The 15,198-nt window shown below is 42.6% G+C and overlaps 1 pseudogene; it reads right to left on the reverse strand.

The window, feature by feature from the left end:
• The window catches only part of LOC140699894 (formin-2-like), an 87,188-nt pseudogene that overhangs the window by 25,744 nt on the left and 46,246 nt on the right, over positions 1–15,198 (reverse strand).

Below are 15,198 nucleotides of genomic sequence, written 5' to 3' on the forward strand. Positions count from 1 at the left end.
CTGAGTATGTTGTCACAAAATAACCAGAAACAGACCTGAGCCTGGAACTGAGGAATAAACTGTTTCATTTTCTGCTTACACCATGCTCCAGAAAACATTCTTCTTATTGGCAATTTCACATGCTAAGTTATTTTTAAAAGAATAGTGGGAGTATGTGTAAGTAAAATTTTCAAATGATTTTATACTCAAAAGAGCAATTGCTAACCACAATTATAAGTGTTTTCTATTATTGCAGGAGGTGTATATTTGTGCAGGGAAAAAAGTCATAACATTTGGCTTCCTTATTAACAGAATAAAAAAATTTTGTGGAAATTAAACTAATGCTTTATCCAACCAAAGCAACTGAAGAATATTATTTGATTTTAGGAAAGCTCTAACACATTAAAAACTTCTTATCCATGTGACTGTTAGCTCAATCAGGCACATTCTCCTGCACAGAGTGGCCCTGCTCACTGCTGGAGTGGCTGCTGTGGGCTCAGCTCCTTGGCTGGACACACAACGACACAGAATCTGAGACACCTGTATTCAGTTCCACCTCAAGGCTGACTTTCTTGGCAAAGTCTAAATGGAAGAAAGCATCCACTTCCACCTGCCTGGATTCCCCTGCAGGCTGAGAAACAGGGCAGCCTAGTAAGCAGGCAGATGGAAAGAGAAATCAGTTTGTCACAATTTTAAGACAAATAAGAGAAAGGGATCTGACATCCTAATCAAATCTTCTTACCTCCTGAACAGCATCTGATTATTTTTTCAGAGTTTCTACAACAGCAGTTTGCGATTCTGGGTTGAAAAGGAAGAAGACAATATATTTAATAGCAAATTTTCTCACTTCTTTGATCAGAAAACAAAACTAACTAAAATATATATTTTAACCATAAGTACCCAAAATATGCAGGTTACCTCCCAGTTATATCTCCATATTATAAGACAAGACTGCTTTTCTGTATATTTAACACACAAAATATATAACCCTCATGTCACCAGTTATTTTCAAAATCAGATTAGCACTATGCCCTTCTTTACACATCAATCATGGTTATTTCTCTCAATTGCTAGTTTGTTTTGGGACCAGGAAGTACCTGCAAAGACATTCACTTTTTATATTAGCCACTTAAGTCTGTACAATGATAGAAGCCAACACACCAGTCCTGAAGGATGGAATGTTGAACGCCTTATCTGACTATTTGACAATCTACCTTCCACTTTAATAAGAGATAATGAACACTCACCAAGAGGCACTGAGTAATAAGAGATTTTGCTCCTTTAAGTTTGTCATTTGAGAATCTACAAGACTGCAAATTCTTCATATTGGAAAACCTAAGGGACACCCAAGTCCACATTTTGGTTTGGTTTTTTTAAACTCAGGATACTTTCTTCTAAGTGAAGCTTGCATGGTAGTTTGAAAACAAAAACATAACAGAGCCTCCAGGAATCCCCAGGGCTGCATGGATCAGTCTGAAAATGACTCATCATGTCCATCCTGGGCATTTGCATTGAGAGACCAGAGGCCCAGAACACAAGCATCTGGGCCAGATGAAGACTAGAGTCTGTCTCCTGTCACATTGATCCCCACCCCAAACTGGCATGCAGACCAGACACCTGATAAGACACAGCAGTCTCTCTTGGGGACACTTTAGACATTTCTACTTTAGTAGAATTTTAGTTGATGTATGTGACAATGTATAGGAAAAATAAAAGGCACTTATTTAAATCATACAGTATATTGTTAAACTGTGTTGAAAGTTTTCACTTCACGTAGATTAAAGCACCATCTCCACATGGGCCCAAGGGCCTTCTTCTGTCCACCCGCACCCCGACCTCTCTAACCACCTCTGCTCCAGCCACACGGCCTTCCTGCTGCCTTTGGATGCACCAGTCACACGCCCTGCACCAGATCTCCACAGCAGGGGCATCTGCACACCCCTGCTCCCTGCCCCCTTCCTTCCGGGCTCTGTGCAGTCCTCCTGGGCCCTCTATTCAGCAGCAGCCCCGTCGGCTCCCCAGCTCTCCCCATTCCCTGGTGATTCCTTCACAGTGTGGCTCCTCAAATGAAATACAACACAATTCACTTGTTTGCTGACTTATTTATCAAATCCTTTGAAGACAGAGATTTTGTAGATTTTTTTCCCCTTATTGAACCCCTAGCATCAAGAATAGTGCCTGGTAAACAGCAGATGTTTAAAATATCTGTTGCGTACTTGTAGGAGGGAATGAGAGATCAAAAGAATGATCCAGTGATTCCAACCACGGAAGTGGGAGCCACCAGGAAGAGAGCAAGCTGAGCAGGGAAGGGGGGCAGGGATCAAACAGAAGGCACAGGCACCACCTGAGCTCCGAGTGTCTCTTTCAGAACAAAAATCACCGAGAAGACCAGGAAGCAGTCACTCACGGACAGGCGTCACTGTGGCACAGAATTAGCAAGTGGCCTTAAAATACAAGCCCTTCCCCAGACAAGCGCTGTTCCACTGAGTTAAGTAAAAGGGCTTCTTTTCTCTTATACTGACAAATCTCTACTCTGAACTTAACACCTGAGCTAGCCAATTTGGAATGAAGATCGTTAACAGCAAGGCTAGGAAGAGTTAATATTAAATCCTGTCCAGACTGGAACATTTTTATTTTCTGCTGTTTTTAGTCACCTCCAAATCCTCCTGAGTACAATAGACTTGAGAAAAGGTCCTGGGGCTTTGCACTGATGAGAAAGTGTCCCTTCCTCCTCTCTGTGTGGCTAGTGCAGGAGGAGCCCACAGGGTCCCCTGATGGAACAGTAACAGCCCTAGACCTGGTGACCTGCCCCCAAAAGCAAACTCCTGGGCTCTGATGGTGAACAAGAATGTGTACAGCTGACCAGAACAATGAACTAGAAAGATTTTATCAGTCGATATTTTGAACACTGATATCTAAACAGTGGATTTCCCTCTAAATCAATGTGACCTGAATTGAATTGATTTTCCCATCCCCATCCCTTTCACTATACTTCTTATTTCCTTGAATCAGTGTGTTACAACATCTAGGAGAATCTTATACATGAAAATATTCTCTTCAAAATCAGAAGCTGAACTATAGGAGTTCTAGAGGGTCAAGATTTTAAGGTGAAAGAAACATACAGAATAACTAACTGTACTACAAAGTAAGGGGGGAATTAGTGAGAATAGTTAGAGAAGAAAGAAAAATAAATGTTGAGGAGAAAGAAGACAGTAGAGAGTAAAAGTAAGAAAGAGGGAAGAAAAGGAAGGGAAAGAGAAACAGTAAAGATAAGATTGAGAAATTGCAAAACGTGGAACAAGCAGAGAGAAGCGAGCATGCTGGGGGCCGATGACCAGGACGCTGGCTTGAGTAACGGCTCAGGTCTGGAGTTGGTGGGCAAGAGTGCGTGAGGAACCCTCTCAGCTCTACAGCATCCTCAGGATGCTTGCCCCTCATGCAGACTCCCCTGTTCTCCTCTCCCAGGGCCCGGGAGCACTTTTGGGAACTGCCTTTTACTCTGGAGCCAGCATCCGGGCCCCATTCATTAACTAGGATGGTGGCTTTTAAAGAGTAACTGGTGAGCTTACAAGGGGACATCTGCCAACTCCTCTCTGCCTTCTTAAGAATCAGGAAATGAGCCTGGTTTGAACAAACATTACTGTGACACAAAGTAGGAGAATGAGCAGCCCTGACAGAATGTTAAATGTTCCATTTCTTTCTTTTTTTTTTAAGTTCCCTCACAAAAATGCCTGGGCCCCCCACAACTCCAAATACGTTTCAGAAATGATTTCTTCATCACCACAAATAAGCCTATGACTTACAAAACAAAATGTACCTGGATGAGTTTCACATTTGTAGAGAGGACAGCAAGAAAAATGAAGAGGATGGGCTGCTCTGCTATGAATGGAGAATAAATCAAGTCACCCCTTTAACATATACAAATTATACCTTATGAAAATGAATGAGCAGTCTCTAACAAGTTTTACTTTTTTTTTTTTGGATGAAGCAGAAAAGAGTTTTATTTCTTTGCCAGGCAAAGAAGCTCACAGCGGGCTAGTGCCTCCAAGACAGTGAACCTCCAGGGATAGATGGAAGGGGGTTTTACAGTAAAAGTTCAAGAGTTCAAGGGGCGGCCCTAATTTCCATAGAGGTCGCATACAAGGTAACAAATTGTTGCAATGTTGTCCTTGTTTTTGCAGAAGCAGCTCTTACTTCCACCAGGCATGTCCTTATGGGCATGTTTACCTCTGGCTTTGGGAATCTCCTAATATTGTTGTGCCTACAACAAAGGGTATTTAGGAAGGGAGGCTATGGAAAAGTGCTCTAGAGAAAAACTTGTGAAGTTTAGATGCAGATTGGTATATGTTTCTAGGACTGAAGTAGGCTGAGACCTGGGACCTCTTGCTGCAGTCCCTGCACCTCAAGTAACGAAATACAAAGAAACCACAGGAGACTACAAACAGTTGCCTGCGTGTGCAGCTGGGGTGGGTTATGAACAATAACATACAGAAAATAGAAACTCAGTTGCCTTTTCTGAGGTGTCAGGGGCAAAAGCACACAGCACCACCAGGGGACTGGGCAGACCACCCAACCAGCCCCTCCTCTCCAGCCCAACCCTTGTGGGCCAGAGCATGAGGAAAGCCGTCTAAACCCTTGAACACTTAAGCACTTATGAATACCAGATGGTCAGTGATGGCAGTATTTCCCACTCTTAATTCCTTCTACATCTATGGAAAGTAGGAACCGGCATCATCCTCTCCTAGCTGCTTCCTGCTGAACTGGGCTTTCCTCTGGGGTTTTTCTGATGGAAAAATGCACGTGTTCATGCTGTTTAGCAGGGGTGCATGTTAGAGACGTCACCGTAGTTTTACAAAGGCAGGGTGCACAGTGCACTGTAAGCTAAAAACCATATAAAACCCTGGAATAGTATCGATGAGCATAAGCAATAGTTGAAATAGTCCTGAAAACATGGAGCACAGCCTTTAGGAATCAAAAACAAACTTGAAAACCAGGGATCGACATCAAAGAGAACTTCAGGGCCTTGTGTGTCAGCACCATCAACATTCTGGGTTTTCACATCATCATAAAGGGTAGAGACATTTCCCGATTCATCAGGGATGTGAACACAGCATGTGGCGGGAATAGCCACACCAGTTTCTCCCTGAGAAGCCATCAGTGTGTCTGATGCCACTTTGTTCTGTAAATCTGCCTCCCACATTAGGGGGAACTCCATGCTCAGTAGTGTAAAACTGCTGGTTATCATTCAGGGCTTTCCGTGTGAAGTTAGCCAAGGCCTCTAAGTCAGGGTCACACTCTCCAATCTTATATTTGGGACAAAGAAGTTGAGTAGATAATCATACCACTTAAGAACAGATGTCCTCCATCTGATATGGATATAAGGTAGGCTAGCAAACTTTACTGTGGTAATGTCACATGTCAGTGAACTTGTGCCCAAGGAAAACCCAAGGCACATCTACCAATCTTGGTGGTAGCCAGGCCAAAGGCTAACCTGCAGATCCAGTGGGCTCCATCTGGGGCTCTCCAGTAAATTCCTGATCAGTGAGTCCAATCAGTGGCAAACCAGTCACTGCTGTGTAATATTACAAGATGATGGCACTGTTCAGTCCTTACTGAAGCCCATATATTGGGTGGAATTTGGCCAATGTTGGAAGGAGTGATTCCTTTGTTCCCAACATAAAGAGGCCAAACCACGTGGCCTGCCATAGTCAGGAGTCAACCAAAAGACCCCATCCCATACCTGATTAAGCCTTCTAATGTGCGGCACAGAATCTGAACAAATCCACCTTACACCCAGTCTGCACTGCCAAGAGCTGTGCACTGCAGCACAAGTGAGGAGATGGGCTGACAGAGCACACAGCGCCCAGGCCCCCCACCTCCAACCTGGCCCAGCCAGCCACCCCACACCCCCCCACTCTGACATGGTCACATAACTTGGCCACCTGGTTTTAGGGACTTTGTAAGGTTTTCTTTTTTCATTTGCTCATCTGTCAGGAAAAGAGACTCACTATTGGTTCTTCAGCCTCCAGCTCACTGAGAAAAAAAGAGGAAATACTCCTAGTGCACTCCTAGAAGAGGTGCTGCCTTTAGTCCCAAACCCTGGAGGGTGTTCATCATCTGGGGACTTGCTCCTGACTTTCCTCTCCTTTTCTCATTTCATCCTGCCAATTGCTCAGAAGACAGACTGAGGTAGAGTTTGGATGGTGGGGGAGGGAGTCTGCATCAGGGCTGAGTTTACTTGCACATTGGAGAAAGAAGAGGCTCTAGTGGAGAGAGGGTGCAAAGCCACAATCACAAATTCAGATGCTGTAAGTCTGCTGGAGGGGCCACACTTACACGGCCTGATGGACGCCAGAGCTCAGAGTGGCAGCGGGTCCCAGCCCTGCTGTAGGCACCCTTGATGGTGGCAGGCAGCGTGGGGAGCCTGACCCCAGAGACACCCTCACCCAGCAGTTATGCATGCTGTCTCTGGATCTGATCAGAGACATCCAAAATACCAGTGAGTACACAGAGGGCCCTACAGTGCTCCCCAGATGGAGCTCAAGCCTGCTCCTTGCCCTCCACTCAGGAGAAACACAAGAGATTCCATGGACTGCCTGAGCACCACCAGTCCTGGGGCTCCAGGACTCATAGGCCCAGGCTTCTGTGCGGGCTTCTCTGTCCAGGCCCATCAGCGTGGTCAGCTCAGGGTCTCAGAGCAGCATGAAGACAAGCACCAGCAGCAATCCCTCTGCACAGAGGTGGTTTAGATCATCATCCTCCTTGGGATAATCAGGGCACAGCCCAAATCAGAGCACAAGCCAGGTGAGCTTAAGCCGCTGAGCAAGGGAGATTCAGGGCTGCACACCTGCAGGAGGGAGGACTGCAGCAAGTGCAAGTGTGAGGGGTGCACCCGCCCAAGGCCTCTGCCGTCAGCCTGGATTTGGACAAGTGGTGCCTGCACCTGGAGCATATCACGACTGACTGAGGGACCTGTGTGTGTGTGTTGTTCCAATGACGATGAGGACAACCTGAGTTCCTACAGCCAGTCTCACCCCTGCGCACGCTCGTCTGCCACAGTGTCATCTCCCTCTCCTTGTCCTGTCCATGGTGTCAACTTTCAGCAAAGGTTGCCCCAAATTGTGCCAGGGATGCTATGACCCAGTGAACATGTCTGCGATGCTGTAAAAATTCACACAATTTGCTGCAAAGTTCCCAATGTTTTTTCCAGAGACGATGCACCATATCTCTGTATACACACCACGTGTGTCTGAGAAAACCAAGTTGTGCCTCACTACACAGCACAGTCACAAAACATCACACAAATATGTTACACGTCCAGAAGAATGAGGACCAGTCAGCACATTTTCAGACCATATCCTGCCCCATGGAAGCCTTCACTGCAAGACACTGATGTCCCTTTAGACCCCCTGTATAACACACAGTCACAGTAAAACTCAACACATACTTCCCAGGCTTCTCACACCTTGCTCAGTGCAAAGAGTATCTACATGAAGATCCACCGCTTTGTAAAACATGATTTGTTTTAAGGCACTTTTTTAAGTTTGGCCTTGCTGGAACTTCTTATATGGGATCTCAGGCTGAACTTTTGAAAGGCCTCCCAAGGCCAGGAAAGCCCCACCGCCAGTCCCCACCCGCAATGCCTGCAGACCCAGGTGGACTTTTCTCAAGTTCCAAAATATCCTGAGGTTCCTGCATCTGCCATGAAATGGCCTTCCTTATTCACTTGGAAAGGCTCCTAGGAACCTAAGAGTTTCCAAATTCTGAAGGTCTCAGGTAGGAAGAAAAGATAAAGGCTTCAGTTCTGTTTATACAGGTGTAATTTACCAAATCACTGTAAGCCATAATTAGCTTAAGAGGAAGGGCCCCTTATATCCTAATTCTGGCTGAGGGGTCATGAGATCTCTGATGCTACCTTTCTTCTCCAAATAGCTTCCATGCAGCAGGGATTCCAAGGGGGTGCAACTGAGAGGAAAAGGGAGTGTTCCTGAAGTAAAAGTGGCTTTGGGAGCTGCTGGGGCAGTCCCTCCTCCATTCTCCACTCCCGTCCCAGAGTCCCAACCCCCAGGGATAGAAAAGTACATGACAACTATGGAATAATAGGAGACAAGGGCTCTGGCAGAGGAGCCTCTCCAGGAGCCAGTTCCATCCAGGCCAGCGTGGCTCCCCAGGCCCCCCTGGGCACACCAAGGTCAGCACTGCTGCTACTCACAGCAGCCCCCTCCCCAAAATCCATGTCACTGGGGCCACTGACAAAAAGTGTATGAGTGGGGACATGGGCCACCACTGAGGAGGCCATGACTGAAGAGCTGAGCTGATGTGGGAACAAGTTTTACATTTTAAGGAAATATGCACTTACGTAAAATTATTAAACTACAGCTTCTTTAATGGTACATGTTAATTTAATTCAAATCTAGTCAATTTAATTGAAAGAGACTTCATTAAATTTCATTTAAACAGCATGACTTATGACTAGCTGCCTAACAAATGGTACGGGTCTGTAATTCTGGTATACCACATCCTTCTACAAAGGAAGATGGGGTTAAACATGTAATTTCCCTAAAGGGGGCCAAACTTGTATTCTGCTATTTGATTATTTAATAGTATTGAGCTGCTGCTCATTGCCAACAAAGGATAGCCACACATGAGGTTTAGCTTGCACGTATAAGGGGGAAATTTGGGCTGATTTTTTAAAAAATTGAACATGGAGAACCATTTATAGGAGACATGGCTGATCTGTTCTACAGCATTTTTCCCCTTGACCATGCAGTAAGTTGAGATGACTGCCATCAAACATGCCCTTGGCCCCTTGCAGAATTTCTGCATTAACCTCCATTAAACATGTGTTAGAGCACTGGGACTAAGCTTGGAAATGGGGTGATGATGCTGTATTTGCATTTCATCCCACAGAGTCTCTTTTATTAAGAACCAGTAGAAACACTTCTTTTGGATACAGGAGGCCAGAAAAGTTGTTCTTCTGAGACTGTTGCTTTTAATCTCATGGACACATGGCATGATATATAATTGTTCCCTTCTCCCTTTCTACTTTCAACCTGAGGGATAAATTTGCAACTACCTTTAAAAACTGCTAGCCCTTCTGAAATACATTCTGCTTCATTTTATTGTTCCATCCTAAATTCCTTTCATTTTAATCTATTTTCCTTTATAATTCTTTTGGACACTTTGTATATTCATAAACTGCTCAAACCACCCCTCCCTTTTTTCTTTTTTGGAGCCAAAGTAGGTAACAATTCTTTCAGCCAGCATGTAAATACAATTTTTAGGATTTCTACACAAAAAGTTTGTCATGTTTCTACCAACTCTCCTTCCATATTTTCCTCCGGGATTTTATGTGCCCAAACAGCTTTTCTAAAATCAGCCCTCTGTTCACTCTCTTGATTACTCATATTACTAAAGATAAGGGCCTTGATTTTCCAAAGATGCACCCAGAATGATCCAGTCTCTGTTCACACCCAGACATCTTGATCCTGATCTCCATGAATTCATCAACTAAAGTTGTCTGTTTGTATAAATCTGTTGTGTAATCTTTGAAACTTGGTACTGAGCCTCTAAAATGGTCCATGGGATGTTTCAGTACACACACAAAACTCAAATTATTGCATTTATGTGCTGAGTAGATATTTTATTTATTTACATCTTTTTCAACACTATATCCTCAATTATTCACTCAAATATTTAAGTATATGTGTCCAAAGTATATGTGTCCAAAATATTTAAGTATATGTGTCCAAAGGTCTTAAAATGTTGGGAGTCTACATAAGAGACAGATATGTAGAAAGAGATAAATTACATACCTAAATAATTCAAATGATAGAAATATAAATAAAATGGCATGGGACTTCAGAAGAAAAAAACCACCATAGCAGGGAGGTGGGTTGAATTAAATACATAAAGGAAAATGAAGAGAGAGAAGATGAAGAAAAATGATAATTGAAAAGGTTTTCTTCTTATTAATGTTTCTGCCGTGAACTTTTGGAGCACGTTGCTTCCTAACTTCCTTATTAGTTCTTCCTAACTTGTCTTGTCCTTCCAGGAAGCATTCTACAGACCACAGAGGGTCACTATTGATACCTTATACTCCTCTGTGGAGACAACACAAACATGCTGTAGGGAGCAGGGTGGCAGCAGAAGATGCCCAGGAGTCTGCAGCCCTTGTGCAGCTCACTGGTGGGAAGGACACGGAGGCTTCACCTCAGCCTGCGCACTCAGAGTCATTTAACAGAGGGTCAGTTTCTTCTTCAATATTTGAAAGTAGAGAAAAACTCATTTCTAAAAATGGATCATGAGAAAATGAAAGACAGGTCCATGAGAAAGGCAGAAAATGCAGACCATGGATCTGAATTAGCTGGACATATAAATTAGAAACCAATATTAAGAAGAGTTGGAGGACAAAAAAAAAAAAAGGCAAAGAAACCAATCTTCTAAGATGAAAGCATAAGTCTTTCTTTTTCAAAAAAAAAAAATCATTGAGTTCTACTTTAAATTAAAATTGAAAAGGACCGCATGTTGTGAAGTGATTTTAGCCAGGATGTCACTGCACAATATTATGCACCAATATTGTCAAGTTTATCACTATTCATAACCTTGTTATCAAAGTTTGCAATTCATATGTATTTTTAAAAGCAGTAGAATTTATGCAAGGTTTTCACTATGTTATCAACATTCTCACTCTTACCACTGACTGCTTTCCTAGGACAGGGAGGGTAGGCATTGTGGCCCCCACATGATAATGTCCCACAGAATCACAGCAGGAAATATTTAGAAAGGGACACTGGACATTTGGACAAAATAGCTGTTGGGCTGTTGGGTTTATACGAGATCAACTGGAGAAAAACAAGTCACTATATTAAACTATTTTCTACTTACCTCCATCATCCTCTTCAAGAATGCATATTTTAAAAGAAGACAAGTTATATTAAAAATTGCTGCTCTGGCATTTTGCGAGCTATGTCAAATAATGAAGGAAAAACTAGGTTACAAATTTTCTGGCATCAATTTCAACTGTTGTCTTTTACCAAACTAAAATCCAGATTATCACAAATTAACTTTCCATATAGTGTTCCTCCAGTATACAACTAAATCAATAACAAAATGTTTCATAATTTTAAAACTTCCCTAAAATTTTAAAGGTTATTATAAATGTTTTGATTAGAAAAGTTAAGAAAGGAAGACACACTAGGGAAGAAAAAAAAAATGAAAACACCTCCCTAATCAATTATGTAAAACGTAAGATATAAATGACTGTTAAAAGAACGCTCAGTGAAATTGATCAGTATTACTATATCTGCACCTGGCTATTTCCAAACCAGTAAGTAATTTTTAACATAAAGAAATAAAATAATGTATTTAATGTGATCAAGACTTTTAGTTACATGCTTTTCCTTTTAAAACTAAATATGGTTTTATGTCCTTAATTTTTTTCAGGTGTCATTATGGTCAGAACCCCCTCAGCCCTGAAGATCTCTGCATTAAGGAACCCTACCTCAGCCTTTGATCAATTGTACTCTGCACCACAAGAGACTCAGAGATCTACATGCGACGATGTTTCCTACATTGCATCTCTCATTTTTTGTTCATTTCAGGGGTAAAGTCCACCAAGAAAACACTAAGCAGTGTTTCAAGAGAACTAAATGTTAAAAGGGGGACATGTAGGGTTGGGTGTGGGCCCCCTTTTAGTGTCTCAGTGCAAAGGAAAAACAGGCAAACGCATCACTCCAGGACTGGGATAAAAACAGGAGGTTATGAGCACCAGGCTCCCTCTGCAGACCTTTAGGCAGGAGCCTAGAATAAAGTCACTGATGATGTGGGGCACTGTTGGTTTTAAAGGGAACTCATGAGGAAGATAATGACTTCATTCTAAAGGCTAATTCTATGCTTTAACATACAATTCTCACAATATCCCAGTGCAGGAGATGTTATTCTTATCATCATTTTATAGGTGGAGAAACCAAGTACCGTGGTTTGGAAACTTGCCCAAGGTTTCAGAGCTGATAAGCAGCAGAGCCCAGCTCCATACTCTTATGCTGCACCCTTTTTTACAAGTCCAAATCAAGCTTCTGCCCACCATGTTTCTCTCAGTAAGCCAATGAGGTGGAGGAATCAAAATTCTTAACTCCAACACCGATGCTACCATTTAGGAAAACTTGGTGAGGGAGAGATTTCTGAATAGCGATAATGCTCTGCTATTTACTCATCACTTATGGGTCATATGTCAATATTCCTGAACAATCCACCAAAAAGCAGCTGGAAATTCATTATGCCAAAATGAAAAAAGAAAGAAATAATAAAACATTCAAACTCCATAAAAACATTATTACAAAAACATGATTCTTAATTTAATACAATCAAGTGCTTTCCTAGTTTTGAGCTCCACATGTAGCTGATGTTAACCTCATGCAATCTTCAAAATACTTAAAAAATTACACAAAATACTTTAAGACAACACAAGGTTCAAAGAGAAAAAAAACAAATTTTTTTAGAAAAATAAATATTACATCTGAATGTATAATTTTTAAGATTCCTTAAAATTTAGATTTAATAAAATGTGTACATCTATCTTGCCTCTCCCAGTTATCCCTGAAGGCAAAGGAAAAATGAAGAAAAGCACGAAGAAAGCAATAAGGGAAGAGACAGTGGGAAGAGGTGGCCACCACCTTCGAAGCCAGTAGGCAAAAATTTCCCTTCCAAGCTCTCTCAGCCCACACGGGATGTGCAGCTTCTCCTTGGGGGGCGGCCACAGCTGGACCCTGAAGTGGTGGTTCTCAAACTAAGTACACAAGGTAGTAACTGGACAATTCCAGTGCCCCATTCCCCAAAAATCTAACTCAGCATCCTTGAAGATGCAGCATAAGGATTCTCAATTTAACAAGCTTCCCAGTGATTTTGCTTGAGTTAATCTAAGAAATGCTTAGAAGAGAAACCGAGACTTGCAACCCAGTAAGCACCACACAGATACTTGCTGTGACGTTCAAAGCATTCACTCTTCCTGGGGGCCTACCTGCGTCAGCATCCCTGGGCCTGTGTTCTTCATCAGGAAGTTTAGATGGTGGCCAAGCAGACGGGACTCACCTGGGAAACTCCCCGTCTATATAATCCAGTGAGTGTGTGGGTTGACTAACTGCAGCCCAGGTGTGAAGTTGATCTTGCTATATTTCAAAACAAAACAAAACAAAAAGTTTAAGCTATTTTAATTCAATCATGAAAGTGGAATCTTCCTGACTGATATATTGCAACATCATTTCCATCATAAACGTACATGTGTGGTGGGCATCTACATACATACAACATTAAACAGCATTTTATACTATTCAGTGTAGATTCATAACATAAACATTCTTTCACACAGCCATTTCATTTTCATAACCATGTGTCTCAACTTCTTTTTTATGGTAAAATGTAAGTCTCTTTCTTTGAGAGTAAGAGGCCATGTAGGCCTGTAAGGAATTACAAGGTCAGAAAATCCACTCAATCTCAGAGCTCCCTGACCAGGCATCTTCAATACCCTGGACTTTGATGTCCCTTGGAAATCTGTTAAAAATTTGAGGCAAATTCAGAGGACAGGCTGTGCTGGGCATCACAGGACAATAATGGCTTCCTTGCCTTCAACAACAAAAAGCCCGGGAAACTGATTCATCCTGAGTCCCAGTTGGGAACTGTGTGGGAGAAAAACTGAAAAAGTAAATGACCCTGCCAAGAAGAAAAGAACCGGGCAAGAATCTGGCAAAGAAAGCTCTTCCCGGCTGCAGACCAGCAGAATCTGGACAGAATGAGAAGCAGGTTCATAACTACACCTCGTGCCAGGAAGCAGAGTGGAAATCCCACAGAGGAGGCCACTCCGAGGCCTATAAATACCTCGGGAAAGTGCTCATTAGGATTTTACAGCTTTAGGATCCATGCACCCAGTTATACACACCCTTGGTTCTCTTCATGACATTCTCCTTACTTACAGATCCACCTCCTTAAATCTTTTGATCAGCATAAATTAGAGCAGATAGAATAACAGAGTGGTAGAAACAAAAATAAAAAAGTTTACTGTAACCACCGCACTGAGGCTGTAAAATAAACTGAGTTAACCAGTGGAAAGGCATTGCTATCTCTGTAGTTTGTTTAACAAATTGATTTAAGAAATTCAAAAAATATTCCTCAGCCTCCACAGTAAAATACAATGTGTAGATCAGGTAATTGAAGCTTTACTTTCAGGGCAGTTTAGGCCCAAACTGAGAACCCAGATTCCCCAGTCAGCTAGTATTGAGCCAGAAAGGTCACATTTGAAACATGGATGAACATTTCAGGGTCTCTTTCAAGAATTCATATCTTGATTGACACCAGAAGTTTTGCTATTTGGCATACTAAGTATCAGGAAAAGCTTTTCATTGTCAAAATAGGTGGTTTAATTAACATGATATTAGAAATGAACTCTCATTGGTAAAACTAAAGGAATTTAATGAAGTGGACCAGCAAAAACAAATCAGAGAATATCCTCATTCTTACAAGAACTAGGTAAGACTTGGGCGAGGGGCGATGTTAAGGCTTGATGCCTGGATGGTGCTGCACTGAGTCACTGGTTTGGCGATGTCTCTTAGGCTGCTGAGAACCATTAGGCACAGAATCCCCCCTTCTGCATGTCCGCATCACGTGAACCTTTCATGGAAGGAGTCGTCAAGTGCCAAGGTAGCAAGCTGTACCTACCCTGAAAAGGGGACTCTCACTGAGAGAGCTTCAGCACCCCAATAATAAAGCCACTCAGCCTCTGACTTCATTTGCTCCACATAAAAGAGGCAGCACCAGCAGCCAAGGGGATAAATGGTTTGATTCAGGATTTCATCATTCACCAAAACACAAGGTTTGCTCAAAGCACTCTCTACAACCTGACATAAACCAAAAGTAATGTCAGCCCATGCTCCAGGCCTGCAGTCACAGCCCAGGACCAGGGTACATTTCAGTGCTGTGATGGAAACCTCAAATCCTCCCCCTCATCCTACGGCTCCACTAGCAGAAAATAAGCAAAACACAAACTTCTCTCATGTCTCTCTCCAACATCTACAGAATCCAATGTCCACTCTTCAACTTGTCCTTTAAATGTTTCTATGTTCCTTCCATTCATCCTCCCAAATTCATCCATTTCCTAAGTGAAGTCCCACTCCACCAGCACGCCCTCCCTAGTCCTCCCCACTCATGGAAACCGGTCAGTTATGAAGT

The sequence above is a fragment of the Vicugna pacos genome, chromosome 11 (assembly GCF_048564905.1).
Source record: "Vicugna pacos chromosome 11, VicPac4, whole genome shotgun sequence".
Classification (NCBI taxonomy): Eukaryota; Metazoa; Chordata; class Mammalia; order Artiodactyla; family Camelidae; genus Vicugna; species Vicugna pacos.